General features: G+C 44.2%; 3 long non-coding RNA genes across 4 annotated transcripts; 1 reads left to right on the plus strand and 2 right to left on the minus strand.

Annotated features, from left to right (window-relative positions):
• Nucleotides 1-15,992: 15,992 nt before the first annotated feature.
• On the minus strand, nucleotides 15,993-17,256 carry LOC134438803 (uncharacterized). 2 transcript variants are annotated; one of them, XR_010032667.1, is made up of 3 exons: nucleotides 17,087-17,256; nucleotides 16,923-16,994; nucleotides 15,993-16,840 (listed from the first exon to the last, which is right to left on the minus strand). It is a non-coding gene; the product is annotated as an uncharacterized LOC134438803 (long non-coding RNA). The 2 variants fall into 2 exon arrangements; XR_010032666.1 differs by having other exon boundaries at nucleotides 15,993-16,856.
• A 1,394-nt stretch (nucleotides 17,257-18,650) lies between these two features.
• On the minus strand, nucleotides 18,651-19,511 carry LOC134438486 (uncharacterized). Its single transcript, XR_010032591.1, has 2 exons — nucleotides 19,326-19,511; nucleotides 18,651-18,683 (listed from the first exon to the last, which is right to left on the minus strand). It is a non-coding gene; the product is annotated as an uncharacterized LOC134438486 (long non-coding RNA).
• Nucleotides 19,512-20,078: 567 nt separating this feature from the next.
• Nucleotides 20,079-20,716, plus strand: LOC134439022 (uncharacterized). Its single transcript, XR_010032700.1, has 2 exons — nucleotides 20,079-20,242; nucleotides 20,624-20,716. It is a non-coding gene; the product is annotated as an uncharacterized LOC134439022 (long non-coding RNA).
• The last annotated feature ends 408 nt before the right edge of the window (nucleotides 20,717-21,124 follow it).

The following is a 21,124-nucleotide window of genomic DNA, read 5'->3' on the forward strand; positions in this document are numbered from 1 at the left end:
TGCTGAAATCTGTGTATGCTCTGAGTGAAGCTGGTGAAGATATCCTGTATCTATGAAAGGTAGCGAAGTCACTGATATTCGATTGAATATTTTCAATCTGGTGCTGTTCCTCGTGTGTGCTTTATGGACAGTATATATACTGTAAGTTTGGCTGTCATTCATATTTTTTTAAATCCTGTAGGCTGCACCACTGTGAAGACACAATATGCTGCCATTTATGCGTAAGCACCATGTAGCAGTTACACCGAGCACCTAGAACAGTGGCAATGCGGTGGACTAGCAACAGATGAATTCTCAATGCACAACCTACCAGTTGCCTAACCTGATTTACATCATCTGGCTGCGTTCGGCTACGTCACGCGGGGGCGTTCCCATGCCTCACTACCATATCAGATGGTAAGAATCAGGTAACCAGTTGCCTGTTATTTGACTCATATTTGAAGACACAGAGCTAACTTAGCTAAAGTACAAGCTAATGTACCCTTGTACTACACCTTAATTTCCCCTCAGTATTGATAAATGATACTCTATGCCGTTTTTGAACTTGAGCTTACGTCTGGCAAGGCTATAGGCTGATATGGAGCAGCATGTGAGAGTTTTTCAGTCATAATATCTAGTTTATGTCTCTTTATCTTCTTGTCATAGCCCTTCTTCTATATTTACCCTTCCCTTCACATGCCTTATATTATATGGCTCCTATCTCCTGGTTGTGCTGGCTATGATCAGTTTCTAGTAGTGGTGCTGTGAAGATCTAGTGTGCTGTGGAGGAGCAGATCACACTGACTGACTTCAAATAATTATATACATCAGCAGGGCTCCAGAATTGGGAAGACCAGGATGGGATTGAGTCGGGAGACAAGACAATGCATTACTAATGCGGCAATTGATTTAGAGGGTTTTTTTTATTTCAGATTATACTGGTCTCTTCTGTGTGTGTGTGTGTGTGTGCGCGTCCGTGTGAGTGAGTGTGCACGTGCACGTGTGTGTGTGTTTGCTTGTGTGTTTGCGTGTCTGTGCATTTATTTATTGATTGATGTTATTGATGTCTCTAGGGCTTTTGGTAGGTATAAAATAAGACATTGGCAACAATTATGCCCAATTATCTAAACACGGATATCCAGTGTGTCCCTGGCAGGTATGCTGTGACCTGTGCTGTGCTTTGTGTCGGGGGACAGGCAAGCTCCCCGGCTCGTCACAGGCCATTAGGCTGATGAGGGGTGTGAAAGTTAATGAAGGTGTACACAAGGAGACGCGTATGACTGATGAAGATGCTCTTCACCCTCCACCCAAGGCTCATCAATGGGGGCCCTTGTTTCGCTGACTTGCCTCTTCACTTTCGTTACTGCTGTTGCTGCTAGCTGCTGCTGCTAGCTGCTGCTGTTTCAGCGTGTGTTTCAGAGCACTGATGCACAGTAAAAAATATGCAGTATTTTTTTTTGTAAGTGGGCCCATTTATTTTTTTTTGGGGGGGGGGGGTGTCCTTTATTATTACAGGACAGTGTGAGAGTAGACAGGAAATGATTGGGAGAGAGAGCTGGGGCAGGGCCGGGAAATTACCCTGGCCGGACTCGAACGGGGTCCCCGTGGGCAATGTAAGCCCAAATGTGGGGGGCTTAGCATGCTGCGCCACAGCGCCCCCCATGCAGTATTAATTCAACACATAAATTAATGTACCATTATTCAAAAAATGATTTAACACCTAGATTTTATTTGGTCCCAGAGTACACTCGGAGTGTGGAATTAACAATGTATATTTTTACTGTGTGTGGGAATAGGCTACTGTGGAACCTAGCCTGATTATCATCGACTTTCAAATCTCTTCGAGACTTGGTCTGACCTAGAGCATAAGATTGAACATTTCCCAAACGCCATGGTTGACCCGCCTCCCTTGGTTTGCTACTGGTTGTTTGCTTCCCGTCAAAGTGGGAGGAGTTCCCGATTTTTGTGGAGCTCAGAAACGATATTTGCATTGCTCCTGGCCTGACTAGAAGCAACGCTGAAGGTGTTGTGTCTTAAGGAGGGCGCAGCCTGGCTAGTGGAACCTGTTTATCGTGTCCTTTTTTGTAGCACTTCATTCTAATAACGACTCATTACTAAGCATTTATTATGGATTATTTGTTATTTGTTCATCGTTATTCCTATATGATTTATCATTTGTAAAGTAATCATGAAAAATGATCTACACCCGATGTGTCTATCTGGCTCTGGCTGTCTGTTGGACTTCATGCAGTCTGCCTGCTATCCATCTCTTGTCTGCTGTCTCTTTGGGTATTGGACATCCCTGTGTCCATTGACACTAGTGGATATAGTCTTATAAATGTTTTACTGATGATGAGAAACGTGGGCGCAAAGCTTCCAGACAATGGGGAAATTTGGAATGAGGAGGAGGTTTTTTTAGAGACAATTCTACGCCAGTGGAGACACGTGTCCTTTCCTTTATGGTGATTTCCTTCGCCACAGTGAAATGTGGTGCTCAGAGAACCAGCGCCGACTGAGCCGCCCCCTCTGTGTCCTAAATTCACTCCCCTGTCTTCATTAGTGGCGTTATCAGTTTTACTGAAACTGGCAGCATTTCCATAGCCCAGCAAGATTAGATAACTGCAATAAAATGCAGCTCAGACTGCACTCCGAGGAACCAATAAAACACCCTCAGAGAGAGTCTTAGGTCAGATTAAATAGATACGAGCAGCAGGAGGATGTTACAGTATGAGAGGGGGAGAGAGAGATACAGTGCTTGGTGAACATTTGTGTGACAGATTGAAAAACTGAATTTTTGCTATCATGATAAACTTTGCCTCTGATACATTATTACATTGGACCAGTTGCCCATATGTAAACTAAGACTAATCCAAAAGATATGTTTTCAGCACTTCAGATTTCTCATTTAAAATCTGTTCTCATGTAGTCTTGGACTAGATGCAATGGCATTCCTGTCCCTTATCTCAGTCGGGCCCTGTGTTCAGCATCTCCCAATAACGTCCTGCTATTTGTCCAGGGGTGTCGCTCAGGCGGGTAAAGTGTGACTCAGTCACCAGGGCCCCAGATATATATACGGGGCCCACACACACTTCGATTTCTGAAAATATATGGCTGTGGGGTCCATTGGAGCTGATTGTACATAGGGCCCAAAATTAGCTGCTACGCCCCTGTTTGGCAGGCACATTGTATAGGCCTAGAGCAAGGCAACCAGAAGAATTTTGTAAATATTTGTTTTGCTTTATATCATTTATTGAGGTAGGGCAGTCATAGATGGTGACAGGAAATGAGTGGGAGAGAGAGAGATGGGGGAGTATTGGGAAATGACTTCGGGCCAGAATCAAACTCGGGTTCACAGCGATATGGCACGGCGTACTAGCCCACTGAGCAACGTTGCCCCATAGATGTATAATATTTGGCAGCTCCTAATGTGAGGCCTCAGTTGAAGGAGAGGGTTGTGCACTTCCCAGGGAAAGGTGCAGGACAAAGGCCAACTGTAGTTTTCAGAGTTAGAAGTCCGCACACTTTGAATCCTTCTTGTTGTATTTTATTTTTTCATGGCAGGATAACGTTTCGACCTCAACAGTCTCCTTCAGATTCTCTCGAGAATGCAGATTAAGCTTAAGATATCCATGGTCTATGCCAGCGGTCTCCAAATGGCGGACTGCGGGCCAGTTCCGGCCCGGACATGGCAAACAGTTGGCGAGTGTGACAACCATAACTTGTGACAACCAACCCCGTTCTCTCTTACTGGCGACCCGGGCTGGATTCTGACCCGAGGTCCTTTGCCGATCTTTCCCCTCTCTCTGTCTCTCTCACTTGTTTTTTTTAATCACATTAAGTGTCACAGTCACACACATCTCACTGTCCTGTTCTGAATAAAGGCATAAAAGCCCCAAACAACAACAAAAAAAAACAATCAGGCAAAACCAGGTAATGTGGCAATATTTTTTCCCTTTTTAATTGAATTTAATTGGGCTTTTATTGCCTGTATTGAGTTTATTGGATAGGACAGTTGAGATAAGAGAGAGAGAGTGAGAGAGAGAGAGGGAGAGAGAGAGAGAGAGAGAGAGGGAGGGAGAGAGAGAGAGAGGGGAGAAGGATTAGGAAACAACCCTCAGCCCAAAATCGAACCCGAGACTCCAGCGTATCCATCGGTGGCCTAGCCATTTGAACCACGGCCTGAGCCAGGTGTCAACACTAAGCCGTTAGTGGTAGCAAGCAACAGTGGTGGTACTGTTCTGGTAGCCGCTAACAGCAGTCCTGATGAATGGGTTGTGCAGTGGAGGCAAACAGCGCTCTTAATTAGCATCGTGCTCCATCTGGCCCAGATTACACTCCTCATTCCTCTCCTCAGTGCAGGACGACCAAGCACATGGCAGCAGGACACCATAGTGCAGCTAACTGCTGTTAGCATAGCACGGTAGGCTACACCACAGCACAACAATGTAGCCTACAACACAGCACCGCAGCACAGCTAAATGCTATTAGCATTATACTGCACATTACAGCACAATAAAATACAGCACGGCTCTCCATCACAGCATAGTGCCTCATGTTATATAGCTCACACTGCATGGCATATCAGACACAGTGCAGAACATCACTGTAGGCTACACAGAATAGCACATCACAATATTGCACAGCACAGCTGAGGACAGCAAAGCACACATGTAGTATAGTGCCAGATCAAGATGGCCAGGCGCCCCTAGGCTACAGGTTGTTGCAGACCCCCGCGAAACAGAAACAAACAAAACGGAGTGGCCATGTCCCCACACTAACCACACTTGGAGTACTTGCAAGTGCTTTCTGAGCTCCGGAGAACTCAAGAACTTCACCCACTTTGTCGGGAAGCAATCAACTTCGAACAGCTCCAACGGCCCTGGGTAGAGGCGTGTTCAAAGCAGTGACGTGGCCTTGGCTGGAATCTATCGGTAGGCCTATATGGGGGGGTTGTCATGGTAAAGTTTGGGAACCCTTAGCCTTTCATTAGGAGGCACGTAGCAAAGAGGAGAGTTGCACAAGGGCTAATAGCCTACACAGCACACCACCTTTATGAAAATCGACCATAGTTTTACTGTAGTAAAAAAGGTTTTACCATGGTATGTCATGGTTACTCCAAGTACTCTGAACCAACCATTACTGTATCTATGTTTTATCCATGTTTTTTGGGGTAACCATGAAACTTCAGTCACAGTTTTTTACCACCGCCAAGGAGGTAATGTTTTCGGTTGCGTTGGTTTGTCTGTCTGTTTGTTTGTTTGTTTGTTTGTTTGTTTGTCTGTCTGTCAGCAGCATAACTCAAAAACGAATGAACAGATTTGGATGAAAGTTTGTGGGTTTGTTGATAATGACCCAAGGAACAAGTGATTAAGTTCTGGTGGTGATCTGGATCACAAACCGGAACCAGGACTTTTTTAAAGATTCTGTCAGCAGGATAACTCAAAAACTAATCAACTGATTTGGACGAAACTTTGTGGAGCTGTTAGTAATGACCCAAGGAACAACTGATTAAATTCTGATGATGGTGATCCGGATTACGAACCAGAATCAGGACTTTTCAAAAGATTCTTCACCATCTAGACGCCCCCTAGTGACCAGAAATTGCGGGAAAAGCACAAAAACAAGGCAAAAGACTTAGGGTGTAACATGGTCAAATCTATCAAGCAGCTTCCTTGGGCTCTCTGAGTGCTTCTAGTTTCAGCATGGTTTGTGACTATGGTTTAACCGTGCCGAACCATGCTAAAAACCATGAAAACCATGGTTTACCATGGTCGATTTTCGTAAGGGCAATAGAAACTGAAGCCATTGCGTTTTGGTTAAAACGATAAAAATGATCGAAATGGTCATTCGGAAATGAATGATATAACAGGAGGCAGCCAGGATTGAGCAGCTGTTGTCTTTTATGGCCTGGCTCCTTTGCTACCACCACCAACCCCATCTCCCCTTTCCTCTCCTCTCCTCTCCTCTCCTCTCCTCTCCTCTCCTCTCCTCTCCTCTCCTCTCCTCTCTCCTCTCCTCCACTTCTCTCCTCTCATTTCCTCTCTTCTCATCTCCTCTACACTTCTCTCCTCTCCTCTCCTCTCCTCTCCTTCATCTCCTTCATCTCCTCTCCTCCACTTCTCTCCTCTCATCTCCTCTTCTCTCCTCTCCTCTCCTCTCTGCTCCGTCACCATCTCATCTCCTCTCCTCTCCTCTCCTCTCCTCTCCTCTCTACTCCTCCACTTCTCTCCTCTCATCTCCTCCCCTCTCCTCTCCTCTCTGCTCCTCTTCTCTTTTCTGCTCTTCTCTCCTCTGCCTTGGCTTTTCCAGTTTACTCTGATGGGTGTCAGAGTGCAGTGCAGCATTGGTTGCTAGACTGTGTGATGTGGGCCACTCCCACTCGGGCCCTATCAGGCCAACCCTCCCTCCTCCAGCTTCCCCTTAGGCCACTGTAACTCACTACCGCAGCCGCTGCATCAGCCTGCCTGGGAGCACTGCAAGACAGCTTTGTGTGTGTGCTTGTGGATGTGTGTGTGTGTCTGTGTGTCTGTGTGTCTGTGTATTTTTGACTTTCTGTGTAGTGATCTGTGAGTTTGTGCATACAGTGTGCACATGTGTGTGTGTGTGTGTGTGTGTGTGTGTTTGTTTGAGTGCATGCCTGTGTGTGTGTGTGTGTGTGTGTGTGTGTGTGTGTGTGTGTGTGTGTGTGTGTGTGTGTGTGTGTGTGTGTGTGTGTGTGTGTGTGACAGAGACCAAATAGCAGTGTGTGGTGTGGAACGTTGGTAAACTTCCCTCGCGAAGCCTCAATACAGTGCGGTAGCGTTGGGTTATCGGACCGGCCCTTTAGCTCAGCAGTCTCGTACTGTGCCACCCATTGCCGAACCAATGCGTTGACAAGGTGGTGAGTTTACGGCCCCGAGGGGGACGAACTGCACCGGAACACCTCTGTTACATGCGAGCGTGTGTGTGTGTGCGTGTAGAAGTGTCTTAACATGCGCGACCGCATTCATGTCTGTGTGGTTGACTTTGTTTATTTATTTTTGGCTTTCTCTGTAGTGATCTGTGTGTGTACAGTGTGTACGTGTGTGTGTGTGTTTGTGTTTGTGGGCATGCATATGGTTTATGTGTGTGTGTGTACAAAGTATGTGTGTGCATGTGCGTATGGATGTGTGCGTGTGTGTGTGTGCTTGCATTTGTGCGTGTGTGTGTGTTGACTCGGAAGGGGGTGTTGATGCTTTGTGATAATCGGGTGTGACTGGGAAGACAGCTTGTGTCCGGTGTTATTCTATCACTCCTGCAGCATAAGAAAAAAAGAGGAAACGATAATAAGAAAGTGGATGTGTGTGTGCGTGTGTGTATGCGTTTGTGTGTGTGTGTGTTATTGTATCACCCCTGAAACCAACAAAATGGCCAGCTGGCCTTCTCTTGTGCACATCCAAGATCATCTTTGTGTTGGTGCGGTATATAAGATATTTGTTTTGGATTGTGTGTGTGTGTGTGTGTGTGTGTGTGTGTGTGTGTGTGTGTGTGTGTGTGTGTGTGTGTGTGTGTGTGTGTGTGTGTGTGTGTGAGAGAGAGAGAGAGAGTATGTGCTTAGGCTGTCTGACAGTATTTGTTTGTAAGTGTGCATGTATGGTGCTTTAGGTCCTTGTGTCCTTTGTCCTTGTCTTGTGTACTTGTATTGTGTATTGAGTTGTATACTATCTTCATGTTGTTGGCTGTAACAATGTATGATTGTGGTGAAAACAAATTTCCCTGTGGGAACAATAACGGCTATCTATCTATCTGCTGTCTCCCAGGGAGATGGCTCCTCAATTTTGGGGAAGGACAGAAAAAAATGTCTTCATCTGTCGTCCTCATGGCCACATTGTGCATGCATGTACTACAGTGGTTCTCAACTTTTTTTGAACAAACCCCCCCTTGACCTTGTCATAAGCCTGCCAACTCCCCATTATCATTCAATAATAATAGACTAATGCCCCCCATTTCCAACTGAGTGCCCCCTCACAGCTATCTCCTCCTCAAAGCCCACCAAATGGGGCTGTGGAGCCCCTGTTGAGAAACAGTGATGTGCTCTGTGAACAAGGAAAAAAGTCACCGGAGCATCTTCAGATGTGTATATTTTACTGTTTTATTGGTGACAAGTGACAAGACTAACGTTTCAACGTTCTCGCGTCTTCTTCAGAGTCAATGCTCTATTTACAGTACTGTATGTATGGTGATCACATTTTATTGATGGAAAGGTCATCCACACCAAAGTGATTGCTAGATTGCAGATTGCAGAGCAGAGAGCAGAGAGCAGAGCAGGCTGCCCGGCTGGAACCCTACAGATGGTTTTGCTTTCTGCCAGAGTGATTGTCATACTTTGCCATGGCCCATTATTTTAATGAATAGGACCGAGGAGGACGAGGAGCACAGCCTGCTCCCTGCTCTCTCTCTCTCTCTCTCTCTCCCTCTCTCGCGCGCTCTCTCTCTGTCTGTCTGTCTGTCTCTCGGTCTCTCTCTCTCTCTCTCTCTCTGTTGCTTTTTCTTTCTCACTCTTGCCCTCTGTCTCTCCATCTTTCCTGTTTCACATCTCTGCTTCTCTCTTTTTTTATCCCCCACTCTCTCTCTCTCTCTCTCTCTCTCTCTCTCTCTCTCTCTCTCTCATGTAATGTACACACACACACACACACACACACACACACACACACACACACACACACACACACACACACACACACACACACACACACACACACACACAACCTCTTCCTCTCTCTCTTGACTCTCTCTGCTTGTCTCTCTTCATTTCTCTCTGTCCCTCCCACACACCCTTTCAGTCCATCTCCCTCTCTCGCCCCTTTCTCTCCTCCTCTGTCTTCCCTCTCTTTCCCTCCTTCCTCTCCTCCTCAACCCCCATCTCTCTCTCTTGTCCTTTTCTATCTCTCTCTGTGTTCCTCGACTGAAGATAAAGAGTCAGCAACGACAGGGTCTGAGCTGCTATTTCAAACGGATGCCTTGTTAAGCTCTGCGATGGGGATGACAAGAGATCAGCGGGCAGATTTGCAATCTCCGTCAGGGCACAGAGTTATGGCAAGGCTGGCTCCGGCTCCTCCGTTTCTGGCCCTTCTGACTTGGTTTGTGTGTATGTTTGCGTGTGTGTGTGTGTGTGTGTGTGTGAGAGAGAGAGAGAGAGAGAGAGAGAGAGAGAGAGAGAGAGAGAGAGAGAGAGAGAGAGAGAGTGAAAGAGGGAGAGAGAGAGAGAGAGAGAGAGAGAGAGAGAGAGAGAGACGGGGGTGGGGGGGATAAAAGACTAATAAGCCACTGCGGCAGCAGCAGCTTCAGTGATTTCATCACAGAGGTCACATGATCCGTACCAGCGGCCCGAGCAGTTCACTATTTCAAATCAATACACATGGTTAAGCAGAAAGAGCCTATACATGCATAATCGATAGAGACAAGCAGTGTGTGTGTGTGTGTGTGTGCTTGTGTTTTCGTACATGTATGTGGGCTAAGGATTATGTGGGATATACACGTGTGAGAAAGTGGTGGTCCATTTGTGCAGAGTCTGTGTGTACATGTTTATATTTCTTTGTAATAGAGTTTTTTGCCTTTGCGCTTTGGCATTTGCGCTGGATTATGGTAAGGTAGGATTGGTGGTAAGCGAGAGAGAGTCAAGGAGAGAATAAGTTAGTATGTACAGTAAATAATATTCCTTGTCTCCTATGTGTGTGTGTGTGTGTGTGTGGAGGGGGGGGGGTGTATGGAAGTGAAGTGTCGGAGTATTTGCGTGGTACTGTATTATGGTAATGTAGGATTGGTGAGAGAGAGAGAGAGAGTCATATTTCTTGCCTCCTATGTGTGTGGGATGGTCCATGAAAGTAAGTGTTATGCAGCAGCAGATTAGTTCTTGTGTGTGTCAGGGCATTGTGTTTATTTGCATACGCGGTGGGCGGAAGGTTCGACTCCAGCAACCCTGCAGTCTCAGCAAGCCGCTTAGCATCACAGTGGAGAGAGAGAGAGAGAGAGAGAGAGAGAAGCTGCAAGTTCGATTAAATACACAGCTTCATTCTCTAAGAGAGTGAGAGAAGGATGGATAGAGAACGAGACAGAGGAAATAGGAGAGAGAGAAAGAGAGAGAGAGAGAGAGAGAGAGAGAGAGAGAGAGAGAGAGAGAGAGAGAGAGAGAGAGAGAAAGAGAGAGAGAGAAGGATGGTGGGATGGAGAGCAGTACAGTAGATCCAGAAAGAGAGAGAGAGGAGGGCATAGTAATTGAGTGAGAGAAAAGAGAGCAAGTGAGAATGAGTGAGCTGCTCTGCAGGCTGACGTATGAGTTACAACTGGAAGCTGAGCCTGCCCATGCCGTAAAGAGCTTTTAATTGTACAATAACTCACAACCTCAAACCGTATAACGCCAAGAAAGACACTAGTCCTACAGGCAAGCCCACTGCAGGCTGCCTCCACTTCAACTGGTAGCAGGCCCATCGTCAGATACGTAGGACTACTGTCATGGAGACCATGTTGGGTGGAGAAGAGTTGTTGATGGTCTATGCTCCATTGGGAGTGATGGGCCTAAGTAAGTACTGTCCTGGAGAGACTTGACTAGTTCTGGAGGTGCTGTGGCAAAGAGCGCTAATGCACCCACCTGCCCATATACAGTCCCAAGAAAAAGTTTGTACACCCTTTGAAATTTCTTACATTTCTGTCAAAATTGGTCATAAAACATGGTCTGATCTTCCCGGAAATCTCAAGAAGGAACAATCAGAGTCTGCTTTAATTAATTCCACCCAAACATTTACATGTTATCATATTTTTATTTGGTCATAAGGCCATAACATTCACAGGAGAGCAGGGCATAAGTAAGTACACCCTTGCATTAAGTAGGTTTTAACCCTCAGTTAGTTGCAAAATCATCAACCAGACTTGTCCTGTAGTTGCAGATCAGATTTAAAAAACAATCTGTTTGTATCTTGCCTCCCTCTTCTTTAGAGAACTGCCTCTCGTCAGCAAGGTTTGTGGGATGTCTGGAGTGCATAGCTTTCTTGACTTCATTCCATATAATCTCAATTGGGGTTTTTTCAGGGTTTTGACTGGGATATTTCAGAATGTGTATTTCATTATTATGAAGCCATTCTAAAGTCGATTTGCTTCTAAAGTATGGGTTGTTGTCACATTTCAGGACCCATACTCTTGTGTGCTTCAACTGTGCGACAGACTTCCTCACGTTTTTTCTGTAAAATATCACAATAAACTTGAGTTCATTGTTCCACTGATAATAGCAAACTGTCAAGGGCCTGAGGCAGCAAGGTAGCTGCATATAATGATGCTCCCGCCACCATACTCAGAAGAGGAGATGTAACCAAGAATAGCTAAAAATGGGATTCATTCTGCCAATCTAAAATTAATGTGGTTTCTGTCCAAAAAAATATTGCTGCACCTTTGAGGTTTGCGAAAAAGCATTTATATGCTTCATAGAATTACTGCAAAATATTCTGTAGACCAACGTTGAAATCAAAGTTGAATTGTTCAGGGGAACCCACAATGTCATGTTTGGAGGAGAACTTGAGAACCACACCTTAACCAAAACATCATCTCCACCTTTGAGTATGGTGAGGAGAACATCATTATATGCGGCTACCTTGCTGCCTCAGGCCCTTTTCAGTTTGCTGTTATCAGTGGAACAATGAACTCAGAAGTTTATCGAGATATTTTACAGAAAAAAAGTGAGGTAGTCTGTCACACAGTTGAAGCACACAAGAGGATGGGTGCTGAAATATGACAACAACCCATACTTTAGAAGCAAATCGACTTTAGAATGGCTTCTTAATAAATAATGAAACACACATTCTGGAATAGCCCAGTCAAAGTCCTGACAAAAAAACAATTGAGATTATATGGCATGAAGTCAAGAAAGCTATGCACTCCAGACATCCCACAAACCTTGCTGATGAGGGGCAGTTTTCTAAAGAAGAGGGAGACCAGATACATCCAGATTGTTTTATTAATCTGATCTGCAACTACAGAAAACATCTGGTTGAGGTTATTGCGACTAACTTAGGTTTAAAACCTATTGAATGGAAGGGTGTACTTACTTATGCCTTGCTGTCCTATGAATGTTTACATTTTATGACCAATGAAAATATGAAAACTTGTAAATATTTGGGTGGAATTAGTTAAAGCAGACTCTGGTTGTTCCTTCTTGTGATTTCCGGAAAGATCGGACCATGTTTTATGACCAATTTTGTCAGAAAAGTGAGAAATTTCAAAGGGTGTACAAACTTTTTCCTGGGACTGTATATGGTCTGCATCAGGGGTGTAGTGGGCGTGGTACGCGGGGGTACGCAGTAGAGCATGACACGGGAGTGGATTTTCACTCCCGTCCCATCCCGGTCCCAGAAAAAAAAAAATCCCATCCCGTCCCATCCCGGACTGGAGTAAAAGAAACAAATCCCATCCCGTTCACTCCTGTAAAGAATGTTTCCCAATCCTGCCCACTCCCACTCAAAATCAATCCCACTCCCGTTTCGTCAAAAAAACTAATTTTTTAAATGAAAAAATAAGCGAGCATTCCCGCTGCCTTTCATTTATATTCCCGCTCCCATTCATCTTTATTCCCTCTCCTGCCCGCTCCCGTTCATCTTTAAAATTTTGACTCCCATCCCGAGGGAATCCCGCAGGACCCGCGGGAATTCCCGAAAAATGTCATCCTCTAGTACGCAGTCCACCCACTTCACCTGAGGTGAGATTTAAAAAATAAAAATTCTGTCCATGTTGGAATACAAAAAGAGGGTTGACATGATAAGTTGCCTAACTAAGTGATGACCTCACAAATCGCGTACCCCCACTTACCCAATCCGGTAACACTTTACTTTACGGATCGCTAATAAGGTGTTAATTTCATACTAATTTCTCAGTAATTTCAGTCTAATTTTATGGTAATAACTGCTTGTTATTAGTAATAACAGCAAAATAACCATATGGTTTCCAGTGCAATTACACTATAATTTCTCATTAATAACAGCAAAAATAACCATACAGTTTCCAGTGCAATTATGCTGTAGTTTCTAGTTAATAGTAGGCTAATGGAAACAGCTACTGTGTCATCATAGTAGTTAGGTGGTAGGTATGCCAGTAGCCTAACTAAACGGTATCAGCCGAAGTAGTTTCATACTAATTGAGAAGGGTCCAGCTGCAGTAAAACAGTTCCACCCTTAATGCAAGCACGCCCATGGGCGTTCCCGGCATTTGCCGTATTGGCCAATCGTGAAGGGATACTGCATGATGTCATTTTCAAGGCCATTTCCGGATGAAGGCTCCATGTTTGTTACAAAGATATCCCGTCCAAATTGTTATCTTCCAGAGAAACGTTTCACTGAACATTCCACTGACATAATATTCTCAACAATTTATGTAAGAAAGTGAGATAAATCACACGTTTTCTAATCCCAATGTCTTTTGCTTTGTCTTCCCGTACCTTGGACATTGTAGCCTACTGTTTAGGACTCGTGTCGCTATGCACAAATTTGTCATAGCAACGTATCGGGTCGCCAAAATGCTTTAATTTCAACACGACGACGTTGACATCACCTTACCTAGCTGTGTGTATCAAGGTCACTGTTAACACTGTGTAGGCTATATATGATTTAACATCCTTTCCAGGATATTCACACACCCGGACAAATAATAATAATTAAAAAACCCTTTTTTGGCGAGGTTGTTCACTTGGTATAGGCTACTTAGAAAAGTTTGAAACGATGTAAAACATCAGCAACACATTCCCGACTTTTTAAAGTAGGCCTAATGCGTGTCACCTCACCACATTTATGTGGCAATGTGGTCAGCTTGGAAAGAGCAGATATTAATGAAAAAATATATGAAATAGTATTTGAAATGGCAATAGGCCATTTTTGTTCTATTGGAGAAAAACGATTTCTTCATTACCATAGGCCTACTCCATGTCTGTCTATGATTTAGGAGTGACCACACTATTGAAGCTTACCTCTTTATCCAGGAGAGGTTCCAGATTGGCCTGTCTTAATTCAAAGGCCATCAGAAAACAGAACATTTTTCCTACCATCATAACCAGTGTTTGTGCGTACATAATCAGGGCCGCTGACAGCTTTGGCTGTGCCCAGGACAAAGTCATCTGAAAGGGCCCCCCACTCAATACATAGACTACATACAATGTAATAAGGACCCATTCCTGGACCCCTCGTCTCACTGGGCCCAGGTCAACGGACCCCTTTGTCCCCCCTTCAGCTTCCCTGCATGTAGGCCACATACATTGCTGAAAGAAGTGAACGAACGAGACAGGAATGAAATGTGAACATTTATTTCCGTTTACTTTTACACTATGAAGTGTGAACGGTCACCTCTTCCTCTCCTCATATTCAGAGTGCATAAAACAGCACTCAACTGTGTGGTCTGTTGATAGCCTAGTACAGTAGATTAGACTCCATTTTTTGACAAAAAAAATCTATGGAGGGTTAACACAAAGTTTGAAATTGTGTTTGACCAGTCTCCAATGTGCATTTAACTAATAACTAAAAATAAGGCATTGACATTAAATACAGACTGATACATACTATAAATACACTCACACCCAAACAGTGTGCAATTAACATAGGCCTACTGATGGACAATAAATACACAAACACAGTGGACACACACACACACATGGCAGGAGGAGTTCATACAGGTGATGTGAAGATGCTGTATACAAGGTGCAATGAGTAAAATGTAAGTGGCATGGTGAAAGAAGTGTTCATGGAATATTCTCTCGTGTCCTTGGTTATTCATGTGGTTTTCTTCAGTGCGTTGAGGAGTCTGATGGCTTGTGGAAAGAAGCCGTTTCCCAGTGTGCTTTTGCAGCACCGCATGGTGGGCTAGCGCTTCCCTGATGGTAGTAGGGAGGGCGGTCTGTGTGCTGGATGAGTTGTGTCTTTATGATGTTCATTGCCCTCTTGGAACAGTGTGAAGTGTACAGATCCGGAATGGCTGGTAGGGGTGATCTTATGAGCTTTTCTGCTGTCCTCACCACTCTTGACGGCTGCCATGCCAGACAGAGAGGCTGCTGGCCAGGGTGCTCTCAATGACACCCCTGTAGAAGGTGGTGAGTGCCGATGTGGGGAGGTCGGCTCTTCTCTCATCCTTCGCAGGAAGTGGAGTAGTGTCTGTGCCTTTTTGAGATGGTGGAGCCATGTGGTGCAGTTGGCAGAGGAGGAGCGGCACAGTGGTTGGTGCTGGGTTGATCAGGTTCAGATCCGAAGTTGCTGGTGTCATCAGCCCTCCCTCTGAAAGCTGGCTCCGTGCCTGTCAAAAAAGGCATGTTAATGTTATGAATGACTATTATTAAGACAAAAACAACCACCCCTTATCTACCTACAGAAGGACATGACATGAGCACGTGCATATGCTTGTGCACATGCCCCCACACACACTGCTACTGTCTTAAAGTTTGGTGCGCGTGCATGCATGCACGCCTAATCTCTCCCCCTTTGCCTCAAGTCAAGTGTGCATTTTAGAGGTTGTCCTCACCTGCACATGTGTGAAGAGCAGGAAGATTGGATGTTGAGGATGAAGAGGCAGGGCAGGAGGTTCTCCTTGTGAGCGGCCCTGGTCCTGATGCTGATTGCCCATCACCATGCTGTGGCTCATCAAACCCATTACCGGCATATCAATGCTGAACAGGAACGACTGTTTCCATCTGCACGCATGCACACAGACATACACACACACACGAGAGGGATATATATGTGGCCTGCGTTATCTCTTTACCGTAATATTTTTATATTTTTAATATTTTTAAGATGTTTAGTGACTACGCCACTCTCATTTGTTAGGGTGAGAGAACCCAACCATCAAACACTTGATTTGACTTTCCCCGCAACAGGTTAGTGAATAACAAGAGATACAACTGTCATACAATTCAGAGTTCTTTTTATTTTCTTTCTTTTCGTAATGAATCTCTTCTTTCTGAAAATATGCCTCACGGGCTCAGTCAAATATAAAAATAGAGCATATGAACCTTTTACAGTATTTATAGGCACGTCATCTCAATATACAAAATTGTGCAAATGTGCTAGTTATGCAAAAGTGCTAATTGCACGAGAGGTAGACCAAAAAAACAAAAATTGCACTGCAAACAGAGTTAGTAAATCAAATAAAAAATAACAAACTGCCAAAAGGGCAAAATTGGTAATGGCCACCACACACACACACAAGCCTGTTAGACACACGTCTTTGGTCTCCCCCTACAGCAAGTAGGCTATAGGTTCCAAAAGGAGTCTTGAGATTTAAGATACGCCTCCCAGTAATACTTCAGTGTTCATACCCTAATCATATACACAAGCTCCGTCTTGGCGGTTACTAAGTAGAAACTTACACGAGCCCGTTCGTCTCGGATGTTAGAGTGAAACTTACACAAACCCCCTCGTCTCGGACGTCAAAGTGAAAAGGTTGCACAGGATGAATCACTCACACAATAGGACAAAACAAAACAAAAGGTTGGGAAAAGAACAGTGATGCCCCCCTTCTCTAGTGACACTGCATCAGTGTAGTCGAAGGCACCAACTCCTCCTATGTACATTTAACGAGAAAGTTACCATTAGAAACGGCATTTATAACCCGATTCAACAGGAGTTGTGTATTGTGGAAATGTGGGCGCTCCCACAGGTGCAACCACGACACCACAGCGCGATATCAAAGGCACCACGCTGCCAGTCCCGCCATCACACCTGCGGAGCACCCCCACTCCCACCCCACACAACTCCCTACACAAGTCAAGTGCTAAGCGTCGAAACTCTTACAGAAAATGCCGGCATTACCTCTGGTTCTCTCGAAGCGGCATGCAAGTAGTCAACCACACAGGACACAAAGTGGAAGAACATCACCAGCGACACTGTGATAGAGTAACACTACATCAGTCACAATAGAGACTACGTTCGCAAACACGAGAGAAGCGTACAGAACGCATCTTTTACCTTGAGTTTGCCCAGCTCAGCACACCATCCCAGAACAGCAGCCGACGCCACGCCAGCCGCCGATGGACAGGGCTACAATTAAGTTAAATGGTGTCAGTAACCAACAACTAAGTACATTACAATGCACCAAAAAGAGCAATAAGCCAACCGAGAAGGACGCCTACCTTTCCTGTACGATGGCTCAACCAGAGAGAGAGCGGTGTACCCCACGCTACACTCTGCAGCATCAAAAACATAGCCTCTTTGCTAGCTAGTTACCACCGGAATGATATACGCTACCCACCGGAAGGAAAAGGGGAGCGTCGTTACCCCGTCAGAATAAAAGTTCAGGATAACCACCGGTTACACATAGAATACACTACATAAAAAAAAAACACACCCATCATTTTAATGCAGAACACCAGGCTGAAGATACACAGCTTCTGGCCTGTGCAGGGATCACTACAGTGCCAGTGTTTTGTGTTATCCTCTATACATATTGCAATAAACGAACACAGCACAGAAAGGAATTACTGTTTGAAATATGTATAGTTCTAGTGCAGAACAAAACAGATTCAGTGTTTTCGAAGAGGGGATGTCTGCGCTTCAGCCTTGGTGGTGCTCACCGTCGAGGACAGCAGTATAAAGACAAGCTGGGCTACTTCACAGTGACTAGACCCAGAGATGACTGGAGCACTCAGCAACTTTTTTTAGAGGTTTTTTATTTTGGTGCACAAAATGACTGACGTTTCGGCGCACCTGCGCCTTCCTCAGAGTGCGCCGGTGCGCCGAAACGTCAGTCATTTTGTGCACCAAAATAAAAAACCTCTAAAAAAGTTGCTGAGTGCTCCAGTCATCTCTGGGTCTAGTCACTGTGAAGTAGCCCAGCTTGTCTTTAGATTCAGTGTTTTACTCACCACTGTGTGCAAGTTTCTGTGTTCAGCTCAGGTGGAAGCCTCCATCACAACATGTTGGTACTGACATCAACCATCCTTCAGAAAACTGCCTCTCTGCCTGTCAGAAATAGCAAAATTATGTTACCACAACAAGGTAATATCTTAAAGATATCCTTAACCAAAGACAGACAGACACACACTGCCACTGTCTTGGTTCTAGGAGACACACACGCCCTTTAAGGGTCACATGTATAATGACCGGGTTCTCACTTACTCACTCGCACACTCCTTTTCTCCTACGTTTGCCACAGACAATGCAGTGAGTTTTTAAAAATTGGCCATGTGTGAAGGGCAGGAAGAGGTTGAGGATGGAGCTGCCAGTCAGGAGGTCCAGAGCTGTCCTGGTCCATCACCATCATGTGGATCATCAACCCCAACTTCTTATATCTGCGTGCACACATTCTCTCTCTCTCACACACACACACACACACACACAATTGGAGAGATACAGGTTATATGGCACATCAGGAGGCAGGGGTATAATTGCGCTTAGATGTTTAGAAATAAGTAGGTGCATGGACCCAAAAAGTAGAGTTCAATGTGGGAGCACACTTAAGACACTAGGTCAAGTCACTACTCTCTGATGGCAGTAACCTGAAACGTCTGCTCTACCCTGCTCTGAGAATTGTTTAAAAAAAAAACCTGAACCTGCTCCCACATTGAACTATATGGCACATTTAAAATCAGACCCAATGACAAGTCAAGTCAATGTAACGGACATGAACCGACCATTACATTAAAATAACAAACTTAACAGTCTTTGGATGATTGAAGAGGCAGGAGAGATGAGGGGTCTCGATCCAGTAGCATTTATTTACTTCCCAATCTGAAACAACAGACAGGGCGGACACAATGAGGCACACTGCAAGGGGGCGAAGCAAACGGCATTCCTGCGACACAATAGGCTCGTTAGCACCTGTTAACTTCATAACGATCGCGGACATTAATAGCGCTAATTTACATACTTTGAGCGAAAATTGCAACGAAAATATCAACACAAACGTAACAGAATATGCTCCCATCAAAGATCAATAAAATAACAGAGAAATTAAAGTACAGAAACATCATTAAATAGTTTGTGACACGGAGGAAAAAATAACACAGCTTACCCCTTGCCAGAAGTGAGGAAGATTTCCGGGGTGCCACACCAATTAACGCCCCATCAGAAACAATGGGTAACGATAAACCCATCCCAAGTACATTATACATTATAGCCCATATATTTTGAGAAGTTCACTAAGAGAACATATAAAGGTTTATTTTTAGCACTGCTACATCAAGTCATTATGACAAATATACACACAACATCTGAAACTTAGGAAGGGCGGCCTGTTAGCTTGCCTTGAAGCTAAATAACATTAGCCAAAACCGCTAGTTGGTGGGCCGAGGTAAATGTTCGCCCTCCGACTGAAAGTCAACTCGTAAAGTAACCGTTATGTATATTCATGCATTTATATTGAAATCTTACCGACAGTTGAGTGATCGCTGCAGCGAAATCCATTCAGTCGTTTTAAAAAGTCCTGTGCGGCGCTTGTGTTGTCATTCGGCAGCATGTCTTGAGAAACTTGAACAGCCAAAGGGGCGTTACTGTGAGGGCGGTCTAGTAAGGAGGAATGGGCGTAGCGGTATTAGCTGGACAAGACGCAGCTGGACCATATTGTACTAATTAGGCTACATCAGGGCCGTAATGTGCAATATTTACTCTTCCTATGTTATTGCATAGAAACGACCACCTAAGCATCCTTGTATTATTTCTGCTTAATTACCTTGTAAACAATTGAGTAGTTATATGGATATAAGAATCAGGGCCGTAAAACGCATGATCACCTATTCCACTCAATTTTATGGAAATTACATATTTTCAGGGTCTTAAAATGTCTTATCTCTTATTTCCACTCAATTACTTAGTTATTATCATTTTTAATACAACATAGACTTGCCTACTAAGTGATTCAAGTACACAGACAAACACATTGTGTGCAAAACTTTATTTATTTTTCCAATCAGTTATGAGATTCATGTTCACTGATGTGAGGTTGTCAATCTGCCACCATCCAGAGGAAGTCCTGTGAACACAAACAAACAAACAGAGAAGTCAACTGCAAGACCGGTTTCATGTTCTGATGTGAGGTTGTCAATCTGCCACCATCCAGAGGAAGTCCTGTCAATTCACCATCGCTAAATTTGCTTCTGAAATGCAGTACCATGTTAAATACTTCTGTACTTCAAGCACACTCGTTCTAGTTGTACGCTGCCCGCTCTGCTTGCAGTATGGCTCAGAGACGCTGACGTTGTTTAATTGAGTACCCTGACACACAAGGGTGGAGTTTGAGACGCACCACACAGTGCTTTCGCACGCAGGCAGCAACCAGGGTAACTTTCAAGGTGAGCTAAAATGGTCTTGATGTTGATTTCATCCACCTTCAATCGTCGAATTACTTTAGCCTTATGCAAACATGTTTTATGAGTTAGTGTTAGGTTTATGTTTGTTCTGGAAATGAAACGGCATACAGAAGTACCTTTACAATGGAAACCACTAGCTAGCTCTGCCCACCATGTTTTCAATGACTGAAGCTAGGTGCTAGCTAGAGTTTGCCTTTGTAAATCAGCAACGATGTCAGCCTGAGGAAGATTTACAACGTGCATTTAACATGGTACTGCATTTCAGAAGCAAATTTAGCGATGGTGAATTGATAACATAAAAAAATAAACGTGGTGAAACCGGTCTTGCAGTTGACTTCTCTGTTTGTTTGTTTGTGTTCACAGGACTTCCTCTGGATGGTGGCAGATTGACAACCTCACATCAGTGAACATGAATCTCATAACTGATTGGAAAAATAAATAAAGTTTTGCACACAATGTGTTTGTCTGTGTACTTGAATCACTTCATAGTAGGCTAGTCTATATTGTATTAAAAATGATAGGGTGAACTAAGGTAATTTGGGACATCAGCCAAAGTGGGACAAATAAGGTTTTGGGTTGTTTTCTTTCTAAATATTAGCAGCCAATCACAAAATGGGATGTAATATTGTTACTGCAACTGTCATGTATAAGGAACAATAATTTTATTTGGTGTTAAGTATGATAAAAGAAATGAGCAAAGGTTTGAAGTGACAGTGGATCCAACACTTGTCAGTTTAGCTAGCTGACATGTCGATTATGCTATCAGATCATAAGGATATTATGGCTGAATTAGTGATTATATGGTACAAAATATGATTGAAATATATGTTGTTTTACTAAAGGTTTAACTCAATATCAAAACAT

Source organism: Engraulis encrasicolus, chromosome 22 (genome assembly GCF_034702125.1).
Source record: "Engraulis encrasicolus isolate BLACKSEA-1 chromosome 22, IST_EnEncr_1.0, whole genome shotgun sequence".
In the NCBI taxonomy this organism is placed as follows: Eukaryota; Metazoa; Chordata; class Actinopteri; order Clupeiformes; family Engraulidae; genus Engraulis; species Engraulis encrasicolus.